The 13,263-nt window shown below is 45.8% G+C and overlaps 1 long non-coding RNA gene across 2 annotated transcripts in view; it reads left to right on the plus strand.

Annotated features, from left to right (window-relative positions):
- The window catches only part of LOC138513382 (uncharacterized), a 39,454-nt gene that overhangs the window by 18,137 nt on the left and 8,054 nt on the right, over positions 1–13,263 (plus strand). The window contains exon 1 of one of the 2 annotated variants that reach the window (XR_011281752.1): positions 875–1,100. The exons of the other annotated variant lie outside the window; for it this stretch is intronic. This is a non-coding gene — a long non-coding RNA (uncharacterized lncRNA). Of the gene's footprint in view, positions 1–874; positions 1,101–13,263 lie in introns of those variants that run through there. 2 annotated transcript variants of the gene reach the window in all.

Raw genomic sequence — 13,263 nt, forward strand, 5'->3', positions numbered from 1 at the left:
AGAAGTGTCAGTGTTGGCCCTTCTGTGCCTTTATCGCCATTGGCTAGCAGCGGCTCAACTGCTGCTGTGCATCAAGTCTTTCCATTCCTCAAAAAGGGATATTTGACAAATGCCACATTTTTCACATGACTGTACTGTGTACCTAGACGGTACAGTCATAATGAGTAGGGACCCCTAAGAATGCCACTTGTGTTAAGGGTAATAACTGTATGCGGTAATCCTACTCGGAATACCGCAGAACTCACAATGACCTCTTACGATTCTGAAATAAAATATTCTTTATTGTGACTAAACATTGCTGTATCTGCGCTTTGATTTATTTATATGGTTTCTCGTAATTTATCTCAGGAAGCACATCGAAGAAGCTGCCTTTCCTTATTGTCCTCGATGTTCGATTGCGGAAATACACAAATGTGGCGCAAATGCGATTATGAGACGGAAGAGAGAGCAGCAGACGGTGATATTGCGATTGCCGCCTCCCCTCAGCAAATCTCCTCAAAGAGCACTGGCGGGAAAGGTCACGTTCTCTCAGCTAATCAGGCTCCGTTTGTATAGCAAAATGGGGCTTATTTTCGCTTTTTCATATCCCTCGTTTTCAATGTAATAAAACGGGACCGTTCATTCGCAAACCCGATGTGGTTAATTATGCAAAATGAGATGTATTCACCAGGGGAAGAGCACTTGAATTTCGGAGTGAAGTCCCGTTACTGGGACAGGAGGGGCGAGGGTTGTTTTGGACCCATGGACCTCATTATGCCACCATTGAAGCATGGGCAGCAGATGCCCTGGCAAACTTATTTCGCTCCCAGTGGGCACCGATTGTAAACACTGAAAAGAACGTCTACCCAGTAAATCTTGTCACAGCGATGTCTGGTTCCATCCACGGGGCCCTGACAAAAAAGCAGCTCTTAAACTAAATCACAAAAGGGGCACACAAAAACACACACACACTTAAACTGGAGTACAGTCTGTCCGCCTCTTTGTAATTGATGCAAGACGTTCGATTCTGGAACAGATGAGACCCAGTGGAACAGCAGGAACGGAGGGATCCGCGCGCCGCTCCCACGGTGGACTCCATTTGGGTGCGGTCCAAAAGCTGGGTACGTTCGCCGTGGCCCTTACCACAGGCCTTTCTTTGCTGTGTGGCGCAGACCATCGTGTTTGGCACACAAATACGATTTAAACGTGTAATCATTAACTTGGCATGTCTGCTGGAAATTCTTTAATGCAATGGGAGATGTGTGTTTTATCAAATACAGTTTAAAAAAATCTTTTAGATTACATTTTCCTAATTTGCATTACATATGAAATGATAGATTATTTACAATGTGCTCAATGCCGGGATCGAACCTGTGTTGCTTTGTGTCGTCTTGTTTCCAAGTCGCGCCCGTGGCCGCTGGCCTGTCCTCGAAAGACGTATTTGTTTTGATTTACGCCTGCGCCGCTCTGCTTAGGGCACCTAGACAGGAGAACCAATGATGGCCAGAAAGCTTTAAAGGGGATTTGATGAGGAAAATAAGGAAACACGTTGACGTGAACAGAAGTTAGAAAACCACCTTTGTTGGACCTGTTAAAGTTCCACATTGATGAGGTGTTTGACAGAGATATCTATTTTGGACCTTGGAATTAACTCGTTGTTGTCAAACCACTCTTTGGTGAGTTATCGTTTCAGATTTATTTTGAAGTTCAGGAAATTCTCTTTGTCTTGTTGTCCTGGTGAAACTTTGTCCCAGCGGGACGGGCCTGGTGGTGCTAGCATCCTGGAGCCAGTTCTTGTTCCTCTGTCTCTTTGCTGAAGATGATCACGTGGTAGAGTAGATAGCTCCGTTTCTTTTTTCTAGAAAGCTTTGTGAACTGTGCCGAGCTTGAGTTTGGTTTAGAAGCCATCCAAGGGATTTTAATGCTGAAATAATGTGATATTGTTTCCTTAAGCCAGATGGGTGAGGGTGCACATTTTCTAACAATCAGCTGATGCCCCTGCTCTGTATGAGGAAAGCTTTGTAAATATTGATATATTGTCTATTTTTCCTTTACATGGAGAATTGTGTTAAATGCGCATGCATGGTGTCAGGGAGCCATTTCAACCGTATAGTGCTCAGCAAAAGTCAAGAAAATGATTGTGGCTCAATGAACTGTTCTTTGTTATATAAATATATCTGTAGAAAAATGAAGCAACATGCCCTTGTAATGGAGGAGTTTTCGATGATCAGCCTGGGCCCTGCTGACGAACACACACACACACACCTCTCACCCAACCCATCTCCAAAAAGGAACTAACCTCAAGAGCCCACACATTACACCTGGAATCTCATCTCGGAAAAGCCACATGAGAACATACGTACTCGAAGTGAGCCATACCCTGGCACTGACTTTGGTAATCGCCTTTAATGTTTGGTGAGTGGACGATGCATTGTGGGACTTGTCGGCACAGGCTCTATTAACTTAACTCTTCCCTCGCGGTCAGCAGCTGCTCTTAAATACATCAGACCACAGCCTTTACTGTCATTTCCACTAAACCAATTCTTACAATTGATCCACCCTGTTCCCAAAGCAATCACTGTTGCCCGCCACCTCCCTTGTGGACATGTTGTAGCTGCTCACAGCCAATGGCTATGGTCAGGGATTCGAGTTGGTGGTGGGGTCCGGCCGAAGCGTTGGTCAGAAAAACAGAGAGTAGGAGCGGCTCTTCAATTAGAGAGTAAAACAGTTTTCCTGAGTGGGTGCTCTGATTTTAATCACATGTACAATTCAACATTAGTACCCAGCACGCGCGGCGCGAAGGGAATACTGTGTAGTGATTGGCTCATTTGCGAACCATACCACACGGTATTCCCAGTTAGGCCGTGCCTGCCGGCTACTCTGTTCCCGGCCAGGGGTGTGGCAGCCCCTCAGCCAATGAGGAGGCTCGAAACGGGGCCATCCCCGCTCCGAGCCTCCCCGCGGATGAGAGGCTGCCTTCGCCCCCCGCCGGGGACTCGGATAAGTCTTCTTTTTTTATTCCCTTCCCTCCCACCGCACCCCCCCCAACTTACCTTCTAGTTCCTGCGTCCCCTTCGGGGGACGAGGGAAGCCTCCAGCCATGTGGAGACTCGGAGCGGGGCCATCCCCGCTCTGCGCCTCCACACGGCTGGGGGCTTCCCTCGTCCCCCGCCGGGGATGCAGGTATGTTTTTTTTTGTTTTTTTTTACCCTCTCCCGCCCTCCCTACCCCACTTAGCTTTTTTTAAAATCCTTTTTCGGGGGCGGACGTGCTGGGAACACTTGTGTTCCCAACGCGTCCGCTCCCGATGGCCGCCATGGAAAGGGAAAATGGACTCCGTTTTCCCTTTACATGGCGGCAGCCATTTTCTTGGTCGTTTTTTTTTTTCCTGTTCCGAAACGTTTCAGAACAGAAAAAAAAGCAATTAGTACCCCGGTCTAACGGGCCGGGGTACTAATGGCAATAAGACCCTCGGCGGCGGGCCAATACCGCCCACGGTAATGCCCGGGGCTTCGTTAACTACGGCCCCGGGCATTACCTGGGGCGGTATTGGCCCGCCGCCTCGGGTCTTATTGCCACATTAAAACTTGAAAGAAAAGGAGTTAGTAGTAATGGCCAGTGCAGAACCTCAGACATATGGGGTTCTTGCTTCGAGAGACAGGATCAGCACTGTTGGGCACATAGGCAAATTAAGTACTGCAGCATAGCACAACATGCCACTACTCTGTGTTATCAAGCTTCCACTGGCACATTGGGAAGGCCTAACTAAAACCATCAAAACCTAGTCGACCTTCAGTGGCTTTCTTCCTATACTCATGTGATGAAGAATTAGGCACCCATTCTTAACTTTTAAAACTACCACTATATGTTTGCATCAGATCTAGTGCCTAAACTCCTTAGTGGCAAGCTTTCATGTTGCTATTCCTGAGACATGCATTGTATCTTGAAAAACCTGAAATTACAGAGCATTTGTGAAAGCACATCACCTGTCTATAGACTGTCTAAGACATTACATGGCTAGTGTTCTGTGATGTATATTTGTGCAGTAAGAGCAAATGATGCGATAAACCAGTGCAGAATGTTAATAAACACATGTGTGTGGCTACAAGAGAGATTGGCTGAAGGTGTTGGGGTAGAACCTTACAGTACACCACCCCCCCAGGACAGCTGATGGCTAGTTCACTTTATAATGCTCAAAGAAAGAGTCATCCCAGATGGTGTGTGTCTCCTTCTTCACGGAAGAAGGCCACAGTGCCTTCTTAGAATGCCTCCCCACACAACTTACTGCCACTGCCTGCACTCAAACCGTCTGTTTGTCAATCCAGATTCTCCTGCATGCCTTCTCGGCAGGCATCCACTGTCATCAAGCAATGCATGCTCTTACCATGTGAACTTAATGCAGGGGAATGAAATGGGTACTGCTGTATTTTACTGCACACACATTCATTTATGTGTGCATGGCCTATCATAGGAAACCCTTTAAGACGCATACAGAAGCATAGGCATAAATAAAAATCAACAAAACAATCTGATCCGAACACTGTGTATCCATTTAGTCGAAGGGAAAGTGCAGTGAGCTGCAAGGAGCCATCATAGCATGTGGTCATTTGATACTTCCCCAGTAGTCCTGTACAACTGATTCATTGTTATGATTGCAGATGTTCTTGCTGGCTATAGGCTGCAGTGCTTTGGTGTCTTGACTCATGGTTACATCACAGAAGTATCAGGAACTGGCAAAAGGTCACAGCACCTGTGCCCTTAATACTATTTCTGCAGAAAGAATGCATGCAGGAGAAGCATTTTCCAATGAACTGTTATAAAAGGCTGCAGATTTCGACAAATTACAAACTCAGGGAGTGCAACATCACACTGCTGTAACACAGCCAAGTGGAATCAGCACAAGAGAGATGCACAACCTTGGATCTTAAACAAGGTCTATTGTGGGAAATTACAGTTCAGGCCAAATGGGTAACATAACTTAAGAACTTCGACAACAACAGCATGGCTTCTCTAATCTCTATGAACTCCCAGTATGGGTTCACTCCCCAGCTGAAATATGATTTTAAAGCCACTCACGGTCCTGGTGTTTTTAAATGTCCCGTACTTGTTTCTTGGTTCTGGAATGTAAATGTTGGGGTCTTCTTCTTCTCATCACTTATGTTGGGGTCTCCCTCCACAAGGATTCAGAGACCCTCCAATTGCTTCCTTTTAATTCACTCCGACCACTTCCTTGTGATTCACTCCGACCACTTCCTTGTGATTCACTCCAACCTCCTGCATAGTGCATTCTCACACACACTTCCATCTTTCCTCCTTGATGTTCTTGCTACACACTCTTACTTTCTCCTTTGCCATCTCTATCAGAGTAACCTCTTTTCCACCTGCCTCCTCAATTCTCCTTTCCACTCTCTTTAGTTGCTCCTTCTCTTGTCTCCTCAATGCATCTTGCCAACTCAAACTCCTCTATTCTCCCTCCTTCCACCTTTCTACAACTACTCTCAACCTCCTCTATCAACTTGAGACTTCTGCCTCTCGCTTGCCAACTCCAAACACTCATACGTTTACATGCCAGCTATGCACGCCAGAACTCCCTTTCATTGATGATCTAAGAGCTGGCTCTAATATAGAGCTTGATCACAATAGCCTGTCTCTGAGTGACTAGAGGGGGCCATCTGCCCTGTATACACCTTTTCTAGCTTTCCCTCGACCCTAAGCATGAGGGAATGCTTTGTGGTTTAGATTTCTTGAGGGAAGTCTTTGAATTGGATGGTCACCATCTTGGGTCTGTTTCCCATAGGTTTTACCCAGTGAATGAGACACAGTTGCTGTTCTCTCTCCATGTCCGTTGCTATAGAGTTCCTTCTCTCTAGGGTTCTATAGCATATGTTGTAGACAATAAAGATGAGTGTTAAGACTGATTTCCTATACTCTGGCCTAGTGGACAGATGTATAGAAGGCAACCTATATTGTGACAGGGACGACTCTGGGAAGCTGTAGCCTAACCAGTTTAATGTAGCAGTGACAGGCGGTCTTGGCTAAGATCTTCAGAAGGGTGAGAGTGTAAAGCTTCCACAATTAGGACACACAGTGGGAGTCACAAATTACACTTAGACAGGATGTATAAAAATACAGTTATTTAATTATGGCCAAACACACTATAAGAAAAATGAATACAAGCAGGTAGACTTCTCAGCCAATACCATCAAACTAAAATACACATATACAGTCACAGGTTGAAGTGCATAATACACATCAAAATACTCCTTCAAGGGAATGAATAGGTGAGTATCACACACAAAAAGGTCCACAGAGATGGTCCCTAACTAATATTGTCCCACCCTAAGTTGCCTGGGGCCTTGTGCCCTATTGTTCAGGATACAAAGACACAGCACTCAGGAGGCAGGAGAAAACATAGTTAGGGTCTCTGGGGTCCAGAGATGGATTCTTTGAGCCAGGGTTCAAGATAGACAAGTGTACAAAATTACCACCCAACAGTTAGAACTCTTGCCAAGGCAAGTATTGGCAAAGCCAATAGGTTTAAGATATGGGATATTATAAGTCCATTGACTTACAATGGGAGTGTAGGGGTATGTTAAAAGCTCAGTAACTTACCCCCCTCACTCCGAATCTTCCCAAGACTTTCCAGAACAAAGGAAGGGTGTCCTGGCTTCCGCGGTCCTCGATTTTCACAGGTTGCAGGTTCGAGTGATTCACCGGTTAGGATCTTTTGCTGGTGCAAGGACTCTTGATGAAAAAATGCAGAAACAAACAATGCAGCACCCTTCTTGGGACTGGAGGTGGGTCAGAAAGCAGGTTTCGGACCGTGCACGCTGCGCACAGCGATGCAGCAGGACTCAGTAGCCACGGTCAGACTTTCCAGTTTTTCTCGGGTTCCCTTGGTGCTAGGACGCCGACATTTCGCAGAGGGTGTCGTTGTAGTGGCAGCTGGGAGTGTGCCAAGTTTCAGGCGGAAACTCGAAATGGCAACAAAGATAACCTGGTAGCCCAAAAACGAAGCTGGTCAGCCACAGGACGATTCCCTGGCACTTCCGAAGGCAGTTTTTGTACTGGGCACCGAGAAGGCTTCGGGAATGGCTGGTCCCTCAACTCCTGGGGTCGTAGCACCTTCGCAGGTCTACTGAAGATCAGGTTATAGGTTTCTTTGTGGGTCTTCTCAGCTGGACGGATTCTTGGCTCCTTCAGATTCTTCCAGGATCTCTGAGAAATGCATGCACAGGCCCTCTTCTTCTAGTCGAAACTCCCACTAGACAATGGTAGAACATGCCCACACACACACCCCACAGTGGTCCAATCAGGACCACTGGCGGGAACACTCATGCATACCACTCAGACACACAGATACCAGGATGTGTATTAGGGTCAGACTGACCCAACCCACATCCTGCCTGCAAACACACACAGCCCTCCAGTAGCCCGCCGAAAGCTGCTGCTTTCCCAGGCACTGGAAGTCCTTATAAGGATCTTTCTGGCCTCTAAGGCCAGGAAGAAGGCTAAAAAACAAGATGCAAAAAGAATGGACGAAAAACCTTGTGGCACGGCCATGTTTGGCAAGTAGCCACAGTAAGTAGCCAAACGCGGTAAACGTGGTTAAGCTAAAACAAAAATTCCCCAAAAAGTGGGGAAAAGTCACTGCTGCCACCAGCCCTTCTTTTAAGCACCTCAGAATAACCAAAAAATCCTTTGAGTGTTAGTCTAGGGCAAAACAAAAATGAACCCCATTGAACTGCAGTATAAGCTGCTGTGTGCAATGATAAAAAGTTACCACATGCGATACAAAAGTAACCACAAGTAGCAACACAGTTCCAAGACTAAGGGAAACACTGTTTCCCTGTACTGATAGCCTTAAGAACATATCAGTTTCCCCATAACACGTGAGCAAAGGCCAGTACAGTGAAGCTTAAGACTTCACTGCACTGCAAAAAGTACAGGTCAGATTGAAAAATAAAAGCAAAACGTTTGGGGGTTCCATAAAGATGGAAGGAAAGGTGCAGTAAAGAGAATCTTTCCTAACAATGTGGCCTAGAATAAATAAAAGGAGAAAGGCCTTCCTGGCAAGAGCAAGAGAAATAAGATATACCGACTTTGGCGCTTGTCAGGGATTTCTGCCTTTTGCTTGCTGTCATGTTAAAAAGGGACACCTGTCAGATTGCGGTGGGTGCTCAGATGTTGCTAAATAATCTGTTGAAGGAATTTATTTCAAAGACAGACTTCATAATACCAATGCAAAGGGACATATTTTCTTTCAGCCGTTGTGCAAACCATAGAAAGTGTCTCAGAAATGTATTTCTATTAATGCTGATCTTGAATATGTGTTGTGCAATACACATGCCTTATTGGCAAAGCACATCTCTGCCATTTGTCATTTCCTGAGCCTAAAAGATCAGGTGCAGGAAACCAAAATTTTTAATTGTGTGACATAATAAACTACTTGTATTTTCTAGCACTGCAAAATATCATTCAGCTCTTGTAACATTATGAATGATAAGACTAGACTCAATGTTACAGTTCAATGCATTTCTTACATATGTATGTACTTTAGGAGTTCTTACATTATAGATTTGAAATTACATGCCTGAGTTTGGTGATTAACATTATAATTCAAAATTGCAGAGAATCAGAAATGGAAACCCTTTGTCTGTTTACATTTCCAATCATCGCTTAGCCCAGAAGTTTAGAATCAGATACATGAACAGTTCAGGGCCTCCAGTATAGTTCGAACTGGATAGAAACTATTTGCATGTTATGACTAGGCCAGATAGCTTTTGAAACTACTTTGAAATGTTCTTTCATTGTATACAAGACAGCAGGGGAGTTGCTAGGTCTGGAAAAGACCCGGGGCTAAGCTGATGTCGGAACTGTTGGGACTGGGGGCTAACTAGTCTTTTGGCTGTAGCTCCTGAGATTCTATCCGGGGCTACAACCAAAAGATCAGGGGCTATAGCCCCTTTAACCCCCCCGAGCAACGCCCCTGCAAGACAGTGTTCAAAGCAGATAAAGAATGGGAAATGTTTGTTGCTCGTTATCTTGTAAAAATGTTATTCTGTAAAATTGAATCAAGTAAATAAATAAAAACATTTAAAAAAAGCAGATAAACTGCATACATCTACTTCAGGCACCCATTAGTGAATACAAGGTTTCAATTTCAAAGAAAATCAGTAATCACTTCATCATCCATCAATGTCAAATGTGCATTAGCTTATGAAAAGTTAATAGATTAGGTCACTGGCATTTGGATGCATGGCACAAGCCAGTTGCCTTGGATTATTTAAGGTTAAAGGTCATTGAAGGTTTGCACAGCTAAAGAAATATTGCTTTGGAGAAGATAATATGACGAGGGAAAATGTACACAATGTGTTGTCTCTGCCCGCTTGTGGAGAACTGCTTCAATAACACACCAAAGAAATCCCAATGCAATGAACCAAAAAAAAATGTCATGTTAGATGTGCCCATACATGTTCATGCTCGCTGCACCAATAGATGCCAGTGTTCTGACAAAAGAGCATACTCATGTTTGCTTGGTCAATAATACCAATAATACAATTATTATTATTATTAATATTATTATTATTATTATTGTATTTATTGAGCACAGACCTAGCTTCGAGACACAATGGAGTACTTTACAGAGGTATACACCAATACAGACACAAAACAGAGTGTTTTACAGAGGTGTACAACATTACAGATGCATAAGAGAGTGCTTTTCAGTGGTAACAACAGAACAGATATACAGCGGGGTAAGATACAGAGGGGCACAGAAGAGGGGAACAGCTGTACCGGGTGGCGGGGAGGAGAGGGGCGGGTTGCGTCTAGAGAGTCAGGTGGCACAAGGGGTGTCATGATGGCCTAAGTGTTGAGGAGGAGACACTCCTTGAAGAGGTGAGTCCTAAGTTATTTTCTGAATTGTAGTAGTGTGAGGATGAGTCTCATGCAGACCTTCAAGGAGTGCATTGCTCCCAGCCAGGTGGGATAGGACCAGTGCTTGAACAGTGCATCTAAAACTGTTTCGAGAGAGGAAGGCTTGAATTTTCACCGGAGGGAGAGCTGATACAAATCTGTCTGAATTTTCTTAGCTTTGTGTATCTTGAATGAGAGGTGTTTATTGATGTGGAACCCGAGGTACTTGGCGCAGGAGGTGAGCTCAGGTGTAAAGCTCTCTGAGTTAATGGTGGATAGCCAGGCCTGTATGTCTGGGTGTTTTGTGCTGTTGGTGAGGAGTAGAAATTCGGACTTGGAGGGGTTGAGCTTCAGGTATGCAATGGACAGCCAAGACTGGATAAGTGAGAGGCAGGTTTTGAGCCTATGGATGTCCTTAATAGAGTCGATCTTGAGGTATTGCTTGTGTAGTCTGTGTATTGGTGGATGTGGATGTTGTTTCTGGCTAGAAGGGCTCCCGGTGGCTTTATGTATAGATTGAAGATCACTGGGAAGAGGGTGGAACCTTGCAGGACTCCATAAGTGATGAGTAGCACTGGCAATTTAGAGGCGTCCATCTGAACAAACTGCTTGTGGTTGGCAAGGTAGGACTTGAACCAGCATAGGACAAGGTTGCTTATCCTCATGTGCCAGTGTAGGGTGTCTGTAAGTGCCTGGGGCCTACTGTGTCGAAAGCGGGCGAGATGTTGAGTAGAACCAGGAGGCAGGGATGGCAGTCATCAAGGATGTTGAGGCTATCGTCAACCACCTGTATAGTTGTTGTCTTCGTGCTGCAGCTGGGTCTGAATCTGGATTGGTAGGTTTGGAGGAAATTGCTGGTGTTGCTGCAGTTGTGTGATGACCACTTTCCCGATGATCTTACCTAGGAAGGGAAGATGGGTGATGGGGGCCATAGATACCTAGGTTGTCGTGATCCAGAATGAGTTTCTTTAGTAGAGGGAGAATTTGTCATGATTTTAGGGTCGATGGGAAAGTGCCTTGAGTTAAGGAGATGTTGATGATCTCCAGATAGGGAAGGAGAGCGTCTGCGGGGAGGGTGATGAGGATGGATGCTGGGAGGATGTCATCAGTATCTGATGTGACTTTGTCTGCCGCCAGGGTTTCTACCAGGTGCTCTGTTGAGAGTGTCTTGAATGTTGTCCAGGGTGTGGGGATTTCACCAGGAGGGACGTGAGGTGGGTCTGTGGATGCAGAGCTGGCGGCTATGTGCTGGCAAATCTTGATGATTTTGTCGATGAAGAAAGTGTTGATGGCGGTGGATATTTTGATGGAGTATGGTATGGCAGGGTTGAGTAGCGGGCTGATGCACTGCTTGATCACTTTGAAGAGGGCTATGCTTTTGTTGTCGGCTCTGCTATGGTATTCAATTAGTAGGAGACCTTGGCTGTGTTGATTAGTTGTCGGCGGGTTGCTCAGAGTTCCTTGAGGAGCGCCAGGTCGGATGCAGTCCTGGCATCGTGCAACGTTTTCTCTTGTTTCCTGATTACTCTTTTGCTGAGGATGAGTTCTTGCATGTACCAGAGTGCTGACGGTTTTAGTTTGCAGGTGCATTTTTTTTCAGACATGCGTGTTGGTCGATGGAGGCTGAGAGGGTGGTATACCGTTCTTTTGCCACGGGATTTTTCGTCGCGGGACTTTTCATCACCATTTTTTTAGCGGAAAAAAAATCATCGTATTTTTTTTGGGGGGGGTTAAAAATTAAATAAATATTTGTGGGTGAAAGGGAATAATTAAAAAAAAAGGGAGGGCTTGGGGGGTAACCCCCCCCAAAAAAAAAAAAAGATTTGTTTTTTTCGATAAAAAAACGGCGATGAAAAGTCCTGCGAGGGAAAATCCCGCGGCAAAATAACGTAGAACCGAGAGGGTGACGTTGAGTGCTTCCAGCAGAGTCACAGTTTCGTTGGGGGGGTGTTCAGTTCATGTAAGGTGAAGGTTGGCAAGGCCTTCTGTGATTGCTTCCACTGGGAAGTTCTTGAAGGATCTGAAGATTTGTCTGCTGGGTTTCTGCTCGGAGTGCTGACTGTAGTGGTGTACAGGAAGTTTAAAGGCACGGGTAGGTGGTCAGACCAGTCAAGCGGGAGAGGAGAGCTGCAGTGGAGGGAAGATAGTGCGGTGATGATTAGGTCAAGGATTTCACCTTTCACGTGGGTTGGGTCTTTTGTGTGCTGAGGTTGAGGGTGTTGAGAAGGCTGAGGAGAGCTTCCTTCATCAGTTTGGTGGCCTTGTTGCCTGCCAGGTTGAAGTCTCTTAGGAAGATGTTGTTTGCATGCGTGAGGGACATGGTAGTGACAAGGTCAGTGAAGTCTCTGATGAAGGCGGTGTTGGGTTTGGGTGGTCTGTAGATGAGATGGAAGGTGATTGTGTCTATTGGGTAGAGGGGGAAGTGGCAGGAGAGGACTTTGAAGGAGCCAATGTTGTCGTCAATTCTAGTGCAGGGCCACAAGTTCTTGATATGATATGATAGGATATGATATGGCATTTATAACGCACCTATAAACAAGTGTTTGAAGGTGCGACGAGGCAAGGGAGGGGAACAAAGGGAGGACAGACAACAATCATACTAGGCCAGGTGTCATTCAGATCGCGCAAGTGCGTTGGAAGGGGGCAGGAACAGTACAGTACATGGGAATAGATAATAACAATAGTAAGTAATGGCCAGCATGTGGCAAGTGCATTGGCAAGTGCAGACACCAGATTTCAAGGGCTGGTAGGGGACTGTGGGATACAGAAACAGTCCTCAAGTGCGGGGGTTGCCAGGCAGGCAGTGCAGGTGTGTGATGCTGGTGGGGGAGGGACCTGGGCCCGAGATCAGAGGGTGTCCAGGTAGCCAGTGCAGTTCCGGTTACAGCCAGGAGGTCAGCAGAGGAGAGGAGGAGAAAAAAAGCAGAAGCAAAGAGAAAGGTTTTGAGGTATTTCCAGGACCAGAGATGGTTCTCCACAAGTTTTAGGGAGGCAGGGATGCTGTTCCAGAGGGAGACGCCAGCCGAAGAAAGAGATCTACCACCAACTCGTTGCTTGGAGAAGCGTCTGACCCTGACGTAGTTGGAGGCGGATGAGCGAAGAGCTTGAGAAGGAAGATATTTAGGAAGAGAGAGTTGAAGGTATTGAGGCGCCAGAAGGCCTTGTGGACTATGCAGAAGGTTTTGAACTTGGAATTTGGTTTTGCTTTGCCTTCACGGCAGTAAAAAAAAATGCCATGCTGCACTTGGAATATATATTCTTGCTGGCTGCAAAATGTACCTCGTCAGGTAAGAACATTTGTCATGTTGGCTTTGCTCTTAATGCTACTAAAAATGCCATACTGCATGACTGCAAGGCCTCCACCTG

This window comes from Ambystoma mexicanum, chromosome 12 (assembly GCF_040938575.1).
Source record: "Ambystoma mexicanum isolate Mex_15411 chromosome 12, UKY_AmexF1_1, whole genome shotgun sequence".
Taxonomy (NCBI): domain Eukaryota; kingdom Metazoa; phylum Chordata; class Amphibia; order Caudata; family Ambystomatidae; genus Ambystoma; species Ambystoma mexicanum.